The sequence below is a fragment of the Catharus ustulatus genome, chromosome 7 (genome assembly GCF_009819885.2).
Source record: "Catharus ustulatus isolate bCatUst1 chromosome 7, bCatUst1.pri.v2, whole genome shotgun sequence".
Classification (NCBI taxonomy): domain Eukaryota; kingdom Metazoa; phylum Chordata; class Aves; order Passeriformes; family Turdidae; genus Catharus; species Catharus ustulatus.
Genome location: NC_046227.1, coordinates 16370563 through 16382384, shown reverse-complemented (window position 1 = coordinate 16382384; position 11822 = coordinate 16370563). Strand labels below are relative to the sequence as shown.

The 11822-nt window shown below is 42.1% G+C and overlaps 1 long non-coding RNA gene across 1 annotated transcript in view; it reads right to left on the bottom strand.

Annotated features, from left to right (window-relative positions):
• Positions 1-873: 873 nt before the first annotated feature.
• LOC116999075 overlaps positions 874-11822 on the bottom strand; it is a 58175-nt gene continuing 47226 nt past the window's right edge. Inside the window, exons 2-3 of the long non-coding RNA XR_004418518.1 lie at positions 9649-10668; positions 874-4885 (exon numbers count right to left, since the gene is read on the bottom strand). This is a non-coding gene — a long non-coding RNA (uncharacterized LOC116999075). The remainder of the gene's footprint in view (positions 4886-9648; positions 10669-11822) is intronic.

Sequence of the window (11822 nt, the reverse complement as noted above, 5' to 3'; positions counted from 1 at the left end):
CATTCTCCAGTGCATATCTTCAAATAAATATTTACATCCTCACACTCTTAATTTCAATGACAACATCATATTCTAAGCACTTTCTTTCTTCTACTGATCCTTTAGAAGGACTCTCCCCTTGTTTCTGCCAGTTCCTGTGCGACTTCTGCTTTGTACCACACCAAACGTTATCCTTTAGATTATTTTGGCCTAATTTCAAGACTAGAAACTTGTTTGTTGACTTTCCAGGTTCACAGCAGCAATCCCTAAGGCATCACTGAAACCTAATGGATATGGAACCATTGGCTGAAGCCCAACACAACTTCAGGATATTCTTCCTCCTTCCTCCATTTTAAGCACCTCCCACCCATCTCTTGATGTCAACCACAATGAACTAAACCACATGATTAGCAGCCTTCTTATGTTATAAATTTGAGAAGACTCTCATTGTCTTGAGCTCTCTAGTCTTTGCATCAGACCAGGTCTAACTTTCTCAGCTGAATCTTCCCACAGTTCTCATCCTTTTGTAGCTTGGCTGAAAATCCTTATTGCTTCATCTAACTTGTAGCAGCTTTGCCCCATACAAAAGCCAAGCACAAAAATCCTTCTTCTAATTTAGCTCTGGGCCCTCTCTTTAAGCATCTTTTGAGGTGCTGCCCCTTCCTTACTGCATTTTCTTTATGAATTTTCTAATGCAACAAATACAATGCTCGTTTGATTTCTCAGGATTTAGAAACACAGATTAAAACAAACATGGAAAAATAGACCAGAATTACTCACCACTCTCCTCTTCCCCTAAACTGAGCAGAGCTCATGTACCAGACAGGAAGGGGTAAAATAACTTTGGAGACCAAGGCAGCTGGTCTCATCAGACAACCGCACCCAGCTGTTTTATATATGGGACAGGAAGAGGAAATTAGAAGCTAGAGTGGGAGGATAATTCCCTGTTCAGAACCTTAATGTGAAAAGACTGTTGTATTAAAGGGTGTATTTGTCTCTACTATGTGAAGATTTGAACAAATAGGAAGTATAGTCAGTGTTGCATGGAAAAAAGAGGAAAGGATTTTTATTTATTTCTGCTTTGGCTTGTGCCTTTTTTTTCTTAATATGACAGTTTTGCTTTGCCTATGTTCTACCAGGATGCTGAAAATTGAAACTGGTTTTGTTGGATTTACCTTTCCAATTTTTTGCTGGTTTCATATGTGTTTTCCTTTAAGCAGTCATTTGTCATAAACTCCAAACTATGAAAATTAATGTATTTTATAATTACTAAGATGGTTTCAGCCTTGACTCTGTGCCAATTTAAACAGTTCTCCCACTACAAACTTTACTCCTGAGATGCATGTGTGGTGTCCAAAATATCAAATCAAAATATCATATCAAATTCCAATGGCCTATCAAACAGCTGGTTTGGACTATTAAAGGTCACTGGAGCAAGCAGGGATTTCTGACTTTTGGTTTGTGAAACACCTTGGGAAAATACTGTAACTAAATTTAACTTTTAACCCACATAATATCAGAAGAAGCAAAAAAGATTAAATACCTGTTCTTCCCCTGCTCTTACTATCTGAATAATATATCCGTTTATTATAGTGGTAACATATTTCTTTTAATACCTAAGTTAATTCATTAGTTTATGACAAGAATCCCTGCTTGTAAGGATAGAGAGAAATACTAAGTCTCAAAAATACAGCTTTTGTTTACATAATTTTTTTCACTAGGCATGGTTTGTATTACAAGCAATACACAATACATCTTAGACTTACCAATCTTGTAACAATTTGCATCAGAACTACTACAAGATGAAGCAAACATATTTCTAAACTTCATCACAATCTGTATGTTCATTCTTTTTCTCCCTTTCATAAAAAGATGCAGTCCATATCACATTTCCTCTAAATCAGTGAAGACTAATGAAATCATGCTTTACACACTTGAAATGAGAACTAAGTAAAAAATAAATATGGAAATTAGTACAATGTATTTAGAAATTTACCATTACTGCAGTAAAAACTCCAGCAACGTAACAAAAAAAAAATCCATAATGACTGCAGATCTATTTCATGGACTCACAGTTTCCCTTTTCATCATCGACTATAACTTTTAAAAAATGGAAAGTTTAATTTCTTGTGTTTAGCTACTAAACTCCTGCATAATGTATTTATTGCATAATGACAAAGTTTTAATACCAAGACTATCTGGCTAATGTCAGCAACAAGCATCACTACTTTTACCTGGTTCTCATAATCATTGAGTTCAGTGGGTGTAAATTCCCATATTTTTCTCTTTTAATTCATTGCCATCCTTAAAAAACAGAGTGTGAAGAAAAAAAATATTGCTATTGATAGTGGATATTTCCAGAAAGTTTTCAGTTCTACCATACTTGTGGAATGAGGCTTTCTTCAACTGCATGTGCCACCTGTAGTGATGATGTTTCAAGTTTGGGAATCCAAACAGCAGATTTGTGGCTCTAGTTATCTAGAGAAGTCACTTGCTGCAAACACCTCAGAGTGGCTCCACATCAGCTGAGTTTTGATGGCATTCCACCTTCTGTAGGAAGACTTAGGCATATGGTAGATGCCCAGATTTAATCTCGACTTGTGTCAAAGTAAAGTGAGCCCTGTGCCTGGAATCCCAATATTTTCCTGACAGTGTTAGATATTGTTGCTTACATCTATGCCAGTGTTTTTTATACTACATCACTACAATGCCAATGAAATGCCTTACTTTCAAGCGTTTGGCGTCCCTGGAATATAAATGGAGCAAGTGAGCTGCAAATGAGGGTTTTTTCACAGAAAGGATTGACTTCTCTGAGTAACCCTGCTGAAACCACTTCAATGACTTGCTTTCTATGAATTCCAGAGGCTTACATACACAGTAGAATCTTACACACAACATTCTTCAGGTTACTGATCTCTGATGAAGACATATTAAATATGGGAGGAGGAGAAAAATCATTACTGCCACTTTAGCCATTGATGCCTATTCTGATATTAAAACAGTCACTTGCTGTGATTTGTGCATGCAAAAATTCAAAGGCTTAAAAGCTGAAGCAATGTTCTTAAATGTGACTATGGAGCAGCCAGCGCACCAGCAGCTGTGTGCAAGAGCACCTCTGCAGTGGTGCAGACAAACTTTCCTGGAATGAGTGGGAATCCATATGGGCCTCTGAAGGGGATGGGAAGAAATGCATTCCATTACACTTTTGTTGCAAACTTCCAATAATATTCATCTTCTTTTGGCAAACATCAGTAGAAAGAAAATTTCTTTGCCCAAATAGATACATTACAAAAATCAGCATGTTGACTTTGCTGCTTTTTCTGCCTTTTATTTTTTTTTTTTAACATGGAAAAATACCGGAACAGATGGTCTGTTTAATGGAAAATGTAGGAAACTGTTGCTCTTCAATATATATGTGTGTAAAATTCAGTAAAAAAACCTGGGGTTAGCTCTAACAGGACCTACATACCAGGCACTCCCATGTGTTGTATCTTCAATCTACAAACCAGAGTTAAGCTGTAAAGTGGAAGCAAACAGAATCTATATTAAAAACTAATGATGTAAAAAATGTCTGCAGTAATAATAATCTAAAATGTGAGTAACCTCAGACATGCTGCCTTCCTCCATTATGGAAATTTAAAAATACATTTTCTCAATTCAACTGTATTCCACATTGTTAGCAATACCTCCTCACCCTATTACATAAAGCAAACCTTGTCATGTGCAATGTGGAGCTGCTGCCTATGCAATAAAGATATATTTGTTTGTCTTTATGACAGGATTTTCTCAATTTATCTTCATTCAGATTTGTTAAATATTCATTTATTCATTGCAGAATATTGTGTATTTCCTTACTCTGCACTCAGTCAAAGTGTTAATAAGGGACCTTAACTACAAACTGTATTTTCTGTCATTCAGTTCTTTCTAAATATACCAGGAAGCAATTGAATATACACTAAATATACCAGAAAGCACAGCTTGATGGAGGCATTTTCTCTCGTCCTTTCTATCACTGACACCGAACAGTTTATTTCATAAAAATGGGTCTGATGCTTTGTATTACTCACTCTGCTGTCTTTCTGATTCTGGAAGCAAGGTCATTACTGTGCAGCAGGAATGGAAATTAATTTTTATGCAACTTTTTCTATGACATTAAATTGTTATTTCTCATCATCCTACATAAAATGAAGCCTCCCTATCTCATGGACCCTCTCCATACACTTTTTATGGTTCAGGGACAAACAGTTCATGTAAATTCACATAGACCAAGTTATTTCTGGGAAACATTCTACTGCTGGAGAAGCAGAAGACAGAGGGAAAAAAAATGCCCATCATGTTTGATGCTGGAGACCTTTTGCAAGTGGAAAACACATGCTTTAGCAGCTGCCTCTTTGTAGAAGCTGAAGCAGGCCGGTTCTGGCTGGCAGGCAACACAGAATTTGGACATGTTTGCTAATGCAAGGAAAAGCTCTCAAAAATTTCATGTGAGTGGGGGTAGGGTCAGAACTGAGCCACAAGCATGCATCTCATCAGACTTCAACAAGGTAATGATTCATATTTAAATCCTAGGACTCTGCTGTCTCACACATGGCCTCAGCTCTCCAAGGAGACCTGTCTCCTTTGCTCTGAGTGCTGTTCTCATCTTGGGGTTACATCACATAACCAGGACTCATCCATTGCTGATTAACCTGAACCCTCTGCAATGGGAGGCAGAGAGAGAGGGAATGGCCCAGCCTATCTGAGTCCTATTGAGTGGCTGATAGGACATCCAGGACCTCTTGTCACGTGCCACATGTGAACCTCTTCATCATCCCCACTTCATGGTCTTGGCTCAGAGAAGATTTGTGTAGGTGATTCCAAGGGTAAGGGAGGTTGGACTGCTGCATTCCTACACACTGGATTTCACCTGTGGATTTAGAAAAGGGTATGTCACGCTCTAAATTTTGGAAATAACCTTTTATTTAAAACAACACACATAATTTCTTCCCACTCACTTGAAACACAGAATTAGTAGATGGGAACCAGGACTGAAAACAATTGTAAAAATCCCAGAATAGCTGGGATACAAATGGAATAAAATAGAAAAAAACCCAAGCAACACAGCTCATTTGAATTTGATCCTGTAAGGGTTTCTGTACGAATGAGCTGCAATTGCTTCAGGAATACAGGGGATGCCAAGATCTTTGCCATCCTTAAGTACTATATATGAAATTAGTGGGAAAGGATTGGAAAGTTGGGTGTAAAGTATCTTGGAATATTTCCCCAGTGCCCACAGCCTGAGTTACTTTGAAGCCTCTGGTAAATCTGCTCAGCCACTGAAGTTGTGTGCAGGACTGTGCAAGCTGCTCAAGCCCCCACTCCCCTGAGTCACTGCAGGGGCCAAGACACTGCTTGGACTCACTCCACAGCACCTCCATCTAGAAGCCCTGCTTGTCAGCACATGTACCATGCACTGGAATTTGCAATGCCTCTACAAAGTGTACTCCACACTCTCTACATCAAAGGAATCCTTTTGCTGCAGAACTGGGACTTTTACAACTCCATTCCACTACATTAAAGGGACTGTATTGAGGATCTTTGCCATTTGTGCAAAAGACTTCCTTCTTGTGTGCTTACTTGGGGTTAAGCAAACAACTTATTTTTATATGGCCCTCAAAACCAGCTTGAAAGCACCAGAAAATCAGCTGCAGTGAGTGGTTTGCTACCAGCAGCAAAACAGAGGGAGACTTCAACATCTGTGGTTTTATTTTGAACAACTGTGCCTAGACAATTACTACAACTGCTGGTTGACAGGCACAGAAATCTTTTGCCTGTTCAAATTCAGTTCAGCAGTCCAAAAAGGACTGGTGTGATCTGATGGTGACCCACATAAAAGAGGTGTGTGCAGCTGTAACAGAGACTCTCCACCATGCAGACTGCAGTCACCAGCGCATCCCACTGGCTGTGTGGGTAGCAGAGAGCATCCCACAGCTGTGGGGATTTTTCCTTTGGGATGCACACACCTCGGGTGATTACTCACATTTGTGCTGTTCATGTTTTACTTATTCTATGGCTAAATTCACAAACAAGGTTGGGAAAAATACTTGTAAGAAAGAAAACAACTCCCTGATGAATTCCAATCTCATCTGTCCAGTAGAGAAACACACATTCTTGGGGATGGGGATTGGCTTCAACATGTCTCCTTTTGCAGTAGCAGCAAGAGTTCTTTTGTCCTTTATGTCTTAATTGATGTCAGGCTATGACACAAATTACACACAGCAGGTTTTGGGACCCAACACCTTTTCTATAGCAGGATTTAGAATGTCCATAAAACATGGGATTGCTCACTCCTAAAATGTTACATGTGGAAGATTAACTAAAACATAAAAAAGAAAGAAAAAGCTTGTATTCATTAATCCCTTCTGGTACTTGTTTGATGTCTTTCCCAAGACCTGTTCTGGCTATCTGTGCTTTCTGACTCATGTTAAGCAGCAAAAACACCCAGTCTAGATGCAAAGGTTAGCAGGCTGAGGGCCATCAACTCCAGCTTAACAGTTTGCTCTCTTCGTTTTCTAAAGACTTTTTTGAGTTGCGGATATTCCAGTGAAATTCTAGCTGGAACTGGCAAATTCCCTACTTTGAAGAAGTCCACAGGCAAAGTCATGAGAACGATTTAAGCCTGTCTAGAAATGATTGTTTCACACTTGTCAGCAATCTGCTGCCAGGGTAGACTGGACAGAGTGTGTGTGCCCTGGTGCGTGCACAAAGTGGGCAAACCACACAAAACACAACTGGCTCCCAAAGTGTCCCTGCTGCTGTTCTCATGGACTGCCGAGGCTTCTTGCATCAGTGCTGCCACTATTGATGTATGCAGGCTTGTCATTTGAACTGCAACACTTTTGAAGCTGAATTTACACAGCACTTTGCTGTGATGAGGAGAGTTCCAAAGATCCCCTCAGTCCAGTGGGATTTGCAGAGTTCTTGAAATACCTTCTTTTATTAGAGAGATACAAGATACTGCTCCCTGTAGACTCAGGCAAGTGCCATAATCAGCTCTTTAAGAAAGTTCATGGACTAAGGAGAAAAGGTGATGGGCACAAAAGGAACACTTTCTTGTTTATGTTGTAGTAACAAACTGTCACTAGTTCCTTTTGCAACTTGCTAAGGCATCACAGACCAGCAGCCCTGCAGGGTCTGGCTGGTGACAGATGTGGCTGCACAATGACCTACGAGGGCATGAATGAGGTGCTGCATTTTGCTCTTCTCCACCTCAGTTTTGGAAGGAGGGTGTTAAATCCAAGGATCTCTCCTATCTCTGCCCTTTTAATGGTGGCATCGAAAAAGAATCCTATGTAGCAGAGGTGGGAACCTGCCTCAAAATGCTGCTTGAGATTTGCTGCAGGTGTTCAGTAATTTTCACAAAATCGCAGAATGTCAGAAAAAGACAGTATCTTACTCTTCCACATACCCTCACCGAGATTGTATAATTTTCCTGTAACAGCCCAAAAGCTTGGTTCTGTGCTGTTTTGCATTGAGTCTGCCTTTCAAATTCAACAGCTTGTGTCAGAGTAGTACTGGGCCCTTTACTTGCCTAAGGCATTGAGCATCTTTCACCTCTGCACACAGCTGTCATGACAAATCATTCTTATTACAAGCTTCTTATCTCCTAATTTGCATTCTTCTTCACTTTCTTTTATTAAGTGTTCAGACTATTGCACATGGGAGCGGTTTCAAGTGGCAGTGCCGGAGGGATCCATCTGAACAGCGCCTGCTGCTGAACACTGGCCCCAACCAGAAAGGGTCCAGGCATACTCCTGAAGAGGGATCAATCCCCAAGTGTGACACGTGGAGCTGTGACAGACCCAGCCTGGGCTCCTTCTCCCTCCTTGTCCCCCTTTCAGTGGAGTGTCCCTGGTGGGCCAGTGTTACCCTGTCACCTGGATTAGCCTGGGGATGGGAAACATCTCCCATTTGAAACCAGACACCGCCATCAAACGTGTACAAGGACACCTAAATCAACCTCCAGGGACAAAATTCAGGGATAACACGGAAAAAGGCCTAAGTTACACGATGAAAAACGACCCTCATTGTGACCTTCCCTAAGAAGGGACCAGGAATGAGTGTCCATTTTGCCATCTCTGACCTCCCTATAAACCGGACTCCAGGATTAAAGGAAAGATAAACCCCAAACGCAGCTGTGCTGGGCATTCATGCCTTACACCACCTCCCACATCCTCCCTGAATGCCAGGCATCTCAGCGTGCTCGGCCTTTCCTACGCTGCAAAACCCTCTTCATCTGCTATTTCTAGGACGAACCCTTGTTCAGCATTCTTATCACTTTTCTGTCCATGATTTGATTTTCTCTTTGCCCCCAAATTCAATTTTCCAGCAAATTATCCCAGCTGCTCGCAAGTGTCCCCCGAGCGCTGGCAGCGGGGTGCGTTCCTTTGTGGCACACGACGCTCAGCGAGGAGCGACGCGCTCACAGCGGCCGGGCCGCCGTCTCTACCGGGGAGATGCTACGCCGGGCCCGGCGACAACCGGCCGGGGGCTGCCTGAGGGCGGGGGCGCCCGGGCCCGTCCAGCCCCGGAGGGTGCGAGCTCCGCTCGCAGCGCCGCGCCCGACGGAACCGCCGGGCCGGGCGGGGCCGCACAAGATGGCGGCGGCCGCCCCGCCCCGCCCCCGCTTTGTACCCGCGCTGCGGCCCCGCGCGCCGCCGCCCGGCAACAGCGACACCCAGCGGCGCCTCAGCTCCGCCACCGGCCACTGCCCGTGCCGCGCGTGACGTCACAGCGCCGCCCGCCGCTCCCGTGCGTCACTCGTGACGTCACGGGCGGGTCCCGCCGGGCTCAGCCGAGCGCTGCGGTCTGGCGGGGCCCGGCCCCGGAGCGGCGGAGTCAGCGCAGCCAGCGTGAGCAGCGAGTCCGTCACCGGGCCCGAAACCACCGAGCACTGAGCCGTCTGCGGTGGAAGGGAACTCTAAAGCCCCTCTAGTCCAGCCCCCGTGCACTATCCGGCAGACCGGCGTGACCACCCTGAATGTTTCCAGGGATGGGACGTTCACCACCTCTATGGCCAACCTGCTCCAGTGCTCTACCACCATCATCATAAAAATTTCCTTATATCTAATCTAAATCGGCGCTCCTTTCAAACCATTATCCTTTGTTCCATTAGAGCAGGCCCTGCTGAAAAGTTTGACCCCATCACAATCTGCTGTTCTGAAGTGCAGTAGGTGGTGGGCCATGACAATGTGACAACCCCTGATTCGTTTCTGTGCTTTTTACAATTCTGTTCCTTCCGCTGACCAGTTTAGAATTCTCTGGTACAGATTGTGAAAGCCTATGACCTCTGATATAAGGACTATTTTCCGTCATCTCTTTAGGTATTTGTATATTTTACCCAACAAAAATACCTTTACAGTTGCATATTTCTAACACTGCACATTTCAGGTTTGCATTAAATGTGTGCCTGACCATATTTGTGTAATGTAAAAATAAAGACCAGTGCTGTAATACAAGTCGATCTAATGGATCAGGTCAGGGATAATAACCAGTGAAGGCTGATGAGTCTGCAGAGGGTATTAAAAGGATGTATGGAAGAAAATTAAAGGATCACTTATATAGCAATTACTGTAAAAAATACACATCTGCAATTTCCAGGAAGCTCAGAATCCCCATGAAGTTCAGTACCAGCTCTCACTTATTCCAGGATGAGATGGATTTGACAGCACTGAGTTTGACTGAGGAGTTTGCTTTGCTGTCTCAGCCTCCCTTTTTACAAGTCCCCACTGTCTAATAATGCAGTTAGTCTGGATTTCTGTTTTCTGTTGGAAAAAGTGTCCTCAGGTGACAGCTCCATGCGTGCTCTGAAACTCGTTGTTTTAAATATAGATCAAGCTCTGATTCTGTGTGCTTTTCAGTGAGTCCTTTATTTGCAGCTTTTTTAACTGAAGTATTAGTGTGGGAAATTTATTCATCAGCTGTGCAATATTGAATGCTGTTATGCCAGAGAGTTCACTTGGATTTTCAGTTTTTATTTTCCTGTGTGTATCCTGCCAAGGGTTCCACACACATTTTCCTGTTTCTGGCACCTCCCTTATTGTCCACTGCTCATGTCAGAGCATTCACTCCTGTAAAACTGCCTTTGGATGAAGTATTCTCTTTTTCTTCATGACAAATTATAATTTTAAAAATTTAAATAATTCTTGTACTCTTCCACTGAGACTTTTGTTCCAACTCACAACCTTGAAGTCTCACCAGTGACTCACCCCAATTAGTCCTCTGTACCAAATTGTCACAAACTTTTGCAAAAATTTTTGTCATTCCTCTCAGAAGTGTGCACAGTCCAAAGGGAACCAGTTTGCCCTCCCAACCCGTGCTAGGTGCTGTGTTACTCAGGCAGGTCTCCAGCATGTGTTTGCTTTCTGCAGCACCCTGCTCCCTCCAACCTGCACCCTGAGTTGAGGGACTAAGGTGGAGCCACAGCATGGCAGCAATGAATGAGGTTCCACAACTGCAGCACAGGGATGCAGGATAGGGATTAATGAAGGGGAGTGATGGAGGCCATTGCTTCACATGGTGAATCCATGACTGATTTTTATAACACTTTCTTCTTATAGTATCCTTGTGAAAAACTGTAGCCTGTATCTAGGTCACTCGGTGGAGGTGCAGTCTTCACTGTCTGTGTGGTTCAAAATTAGCCATCTTCACCTAGAGTAAAAGGAAAGCTGTTAAGAGTATAGGAAACCAAACTCAGACCCAGGTTGTCTTCCTTTTACTTGCTATTTTAATACTATGGCAGTTGAGCATCTAGATGCTATTGCAAATTGATAATAATAGAAACCAGTGAAACATGCGAGTGTTTGAGTTATAAGAATTATTTCAGAACAGTAGGACAGAAATGGCCCTTTTCTCAGCCCCTCCAGCTTATTGAAACTGGTTGTCTTTTCTGGCTTTTCTTAGTACATCATAACCGCTATTTACATATAATTTATTATAAGCACATGTTGAGTAATAGACCATCAAGCTTTTGGAGCTTCTATTTTCAGTTACATTGTACCATTGCTGAATAAGAAATGCAACTGCTGAAATTTGTTTTCAATGGTATGTTGATTAAAAGCTGCTTGAGTTTGAAATTTCCAACCATCTAAAATGAAAACCCTTCACATGTTTCATGTCCACAGCCAGCCAGCGAGTTTATTTCCTACAGTGTATAAATAATGGATTTTGCTGTTTATATGTATCCATCATCAAACCAGGTTAAATTCTCAATTGGCAGTGTGAATTGTCTTGCAGTGAAGCTAACTAGCTGGAACTAATTTTGAAATGAGTATAGTGCATAATTATGGTAACCTAGTGTACAGGGACTGATCTACCTGAATCAGTCATATCTGACGAAGAGAAACATGAATAAAAATTACATTGAAAACACAGCTGCCTGCTTATAAACTAAATCAATTTTTTTTAGGGAATTAAATTCCTTTACTTAGCAGAAAACAAGTGTCAAAGTTGAATATATTTCATACTAGGTTCTTCAGTGAACACTTTAAGCATAAGCACTGGCAACAGTTTATGGATAATTTTGCCTCTGTAGAGGGGGAAAAGATGTTCATGGAAAAAGTTAAAACATTCAAACAAACTCCATGGTTTTAAAATTGACTTGGCCTTTAAGTATTTTAGCTTTCTAGTATTGGGGAAATATGTAGCAGGAAGAAAAGAAAGTAGCAATGTTGATTTCCATAATGGGGAACTTTTTGGTTGAGGAAGGTTGTCAACAGAAGGATTCAGCGAGGATGAACTTAGCAGTGAAGCACTGGAATGGAATAGGTGGAAGACATGGAAGGAGGTATGAAGGGGAAGATAAT